This window comes from Sinocyclocheilus rhinocerous, unplaced genomic scaffold (assembly GCF_001515625.1).
Source record: "Sinocyclocheilus rhinocerous isolate Xijiao unplaced genomic scaffold, SAMN03320098_v1.1 scaffold47, whole genome shotgun sequence".
In the NCBI taxonomy this organism is placed as follows: Eukaryota; Metazoa; Chordata; class Actinopteri; order Cypriniformes; family Cyprinidae; genus Sinocyclocheilus; species Sinocyclocheilus rhinocerous.
Window position 1 is genome coordinate 113,197 of NW_015633578.1, and position 4,035 is coordinate 117,231.

At 36.2% G+C, this 4,035-nt stretch overlaps 1 long non-coding RNA gene across 1 annotated transcript in view; it reads left to right on the top strand.

The window, feature by feature from the left end:
- The window catches only part of LOC107744657 (uncharacterized), a 22,059-nt gene extending 18,256 nt beyond the window's left edge, over positions 1–3,803 (top strand). The window contains exon 3 of the long non-coding RNA XR_001640507.1: positions 3,294–3,803. This is a non-coding gene — a long non-coding RNA (uncharacterized LOC107744657). The remainder of the gene's footprint in view (positions 1–3,293) is intronic.
- The last annotated feature ends 232 nt before the right edge of the window (positions 3,804–4,035 follow it).

A 4,035-nucleotide genomic window follows, 5' to 3' on the forward strand; every position in this document is an offset into this window, starting at 1 on the left:
GATATTTCCTTGAAAAAAAAAAGAATATTAACAATTTAATATTCTAGTAATATAATTAATAAAATGAAATAAAAATAATAAAATTAATACAAAATAATTGAAATAATAAAAAATCATTTGCAGTTAAAATGTAATTAATGGTGAGTTTTATATATAGTATATAGTATTTATTTGTTTACATTTTTTACAATGACACTTTTTTTTTTTTTTCAGTTTAGCTTTTCATGATACTTAACCTTTTTAGTCTGTAATATTCCTGAAATGTTCATAATTCAACTACATGCCTTTAATTATATTTTAGTGTTGTTCATTTCTTTTGGCATATTTTACATCCTTTATAAAGCTTGACGGCTCCTGATGACGTTCGGTGCCAATGCCATAGAGCAGCGTGAACATGCTTCATAACGTCTTTTCGTGTTGTGAGTAAACCATGACAGGATTTTCATTTCGGATGAACGATTCGCAGAAAAATGATTTTAAAGTCTTCAATTTTGCAGAATAATATCGCTCATAACATCGCTCTCGCCCCACATTCGCTTCAAACAAATGCCGAGAAACGTTTGCCGCGGCCTCGTTCGGAGGAGCTGATGGAGGGCCTGTCATATGAAGTGAGATCACGGAGGTCTGTTGGCGCACCAGTAGGGGAGCGTATTTTTTAATAAAAGGAAGAGTGTGTGTTCCTCGATTGTGTCTCCCGGTCTGACAGGCACATGCGCCACGCTGAGCCTGTACTCTGCCGTCTGTTGCGTGGGGTCCTTTCTGAATGAGAGCGAACAGACCCGCTCTATTTGCTGTCCATCTCCCGTCCGCTCTTTGTCATCACCATCCAGAGTTTATTTCCTAGAGGTATTTCTTTTGAAGCACTGAAAATTTAATTACAGAGCGATCCTTTGATTTGCGTAGCATCTGTGTCGTGGCATTCCAGAAAGGCTTGGCTCGAAAAATGAGGGAAGGAGATTCGCAACCTGCAAAATATGATTAATAAAATGCCTGTTTATCAGCGAATTTTAAATCGTAGCTTCCCAAGCTAGGTTTCTCTGAATATAAAGTCAAGCTAATCAAAAAAAGTTAACTACACAACAAATTGCTTACAAAAAGAAGCTCTTTTAATTATATAATTCTCAGATAAAAAGATATGAGTCTGTTGGAATTTATTTAGTGCTAACAGAATTTAGCTACAAAAAAGGCGCAAAATGTCGCTTACAATTAAATTAGGAATAAAATGAATAATTTTTAACCAATCCATTCAAATGAATCGTACAAATGAACTGGCTCACTAAAATGAATCACACTTCCAAGCACCGTTTGAATCAGAGATGTACTTATACCGTTTTGTTGTGTACTTGTTAGCTAGTTACACGAAAAGTTGTACTATTTTCAGAGGCGCTTTGCTATTGTCACGCTAGTGAAAAATGTTGCTAGGTTAGTAGCATGACTTCTTTTAGTAAGTTCAGCTAAGGCCTAGTTAAAATGAAAAATGTTGCAAAGATTGCTAACACGTTAACATTTAGCTACTCACTGGAAAATCTAAGCTTTAAGTAGATAGTCAATATTTACGCTACTGAGAAATGTTGCTAGGTTATTAGCATGACTTCTTGTCAACGCTGCTGTATACTTTCAGCTAAGACCTAGTTAAAAAGAAATACACTGCAGAAAAAGGATATTTAACACGTTCGGTTTTTGTTTTTTTTAAACGGATCAGCTACGATCACGCTAATGAGAAATGTTGCTAGGTTATTAGCATGGCTTCTTCTCAACACTGCCATTTACTTCCAGCTAAGAGCTGGTTAAAAGGAAAAACTTTGCAGAGAAGGGATCGCTAATTTGCTAAGGCATAGCTTCTGATTGGAAAATCTATGCTTTCTTAGATCAGCTACAATCACACTACTGATAAACGTAGCTAGGTTATTAGCATGACTTCCAGCTAGGACCTACTATAATTACAAATAAAAACATAGCAGAGAAAGAACGTGACAGAGAAGAGCATGACTAATTCTTAATATTACAATTCACTCACTTTTAGCAAAGACCTTTTTTAAAAAAAATAATAATAAAATGATGCAGAAAAGAATTGTTAACATGCTAATGTTTAGCTACTCACGGAAAAATCTATGCTTTCTTAAACAGATAATCTTATACGCTACTGAGAAATGTAGCTAGGTTATTAGCATGGCTGCTTCTCAACATTACCATTTACTCACTTCCAGCTAATTACAAAGAAAAACACTGCCGAGAAAGAACGCTAACATGCTAAGACTTAGCTACTCGCAGATATCAAGTTTTAAACAACAAACAAATCCTGAGAAATTAGTTTTGTAGATTGTGCGATTATCTAGAGTTATATTTGATGACAGTTAGCAAGTTAGGGGAACATTTATCGCGGCTACCTTGATATGCTAACTGTAAATAGCATTGAGGATTCCTGTACCTTTCTCTCAGAAACTGCCAAATGATGTCTAGAGATGTAAGCAGTGCATACTTTGGAAGAGGTTTTGGAGCTAGCGTGCTAGATTTGCGTGATTAGCGAGGTCAAGCAAAGTAAATGGAGTGTTTGTTTTGAAGGTTGTTTGTCAGGGCGATGGAGGAGACCCTGGGATGCTGGAGGTGGTGGGGTGGGCCGGCCTGTTTAGGTGGATACAGAAAGCATGCTAGTCCCACAGCAATTAGCTGCTTCTCCGCTAGAGCCGAGCTGTCAGGCTGATGGAGTCTCTCTGGCCTCGGCTGTCAAGACGTCCTGAAGGAGTCCAAACAAATGCTTCCATCCATGTGTTTGCTTTGTGTTTGACCTGCTCTCTGGCTCCTCTTAACTGGATTGTAGAGAAATTGAAGCGCGCTCCTCCGAGGCTTTACCGCTAACATCACCCGCACAACATTTAGCCGCTGTTCTTTTGTAGTATTTTGTAGAGACTTTTGTAGTGTTTTCATTTTCTTGAAGTCCACTTAAAAATCAGTCAGGTTCTAAAATGCGTACGTTTGACTAAATTGGGGTTTTTTTACGATTAGCTATAATAATTAGATTAGTTATAATACTATATATTATTACAGTGTACATTACAGTAAAGTTTGTTGTATTGCCTTTAATTCATTTTTAAAATTATAATTTTATTAGGGTTTTTTTAAAATATAAATAGAGTAAAAATGTTAAAATGTTTGATATTTAATTATTTATTAACATTATACAATCAGATTTCACATGCTCATGGTTGATGTAAAATATCATGACAATTTTTTAAATATATATATATATAATAAAAATGCTTGGTTGTTGTCCAGTAGTGTATTTAATTTCTTAGCATCAGCTAAATCCAGCCTGCCATATTAACTGGCCGAGAGGACAACTAAAGCACTTAATCTGCCATCCTGAATCGAGTGCACACGAGCGGATGGGTACCAGACTCCTGCCTGGAGCACAAGAGGGCGGAACGGGGCGTTACTCCATCCGGCAGCAGTCAATACTCACGCCAGGAGGACTGAAGGGTGACGCTGTGGGCCGGCCGGCCGGCCAGCATTATGTGTGAATGTTTGCAGCTGACCACCACAAACCACTGCGGATCTTTGAGCTGTAGGTGTACTGATCTTATGTGAGGACATGGTGTTGAACAGGAGCGTGATGAAGCGTGACGACTGCCAAGAGATGTCTGGATCTCCGCTTTAAGTATAAATGTGACTCCCTGTTCAGTCTAAAAAATGAGTAAAACATTATCTGGGAATGATTCAATGTGCAATTTAATATTATTAGGGTACATTTGTACAGTATATACAATTTGTATAAATCTTACAAGAGAATTTCTGTATTATAATTCACACCAAAATGAAAATAGAAAATAATAAATTCAATTTTACATGAAGAAAATGATGCCTGCTTTTAGCAGGAGCCTTTTTTTTTTTTTTATTGTGACGTGATTTTAATTAAAATTATTATTCATTTTGCCCTGAAATTCTACATTTTTAAAAAAATGTATTTAAAAATAAAATAAAAATAAAAACTAGGGATGGGTCACGATTTTTTGAATATTCGATTAGTTGATTTAATTA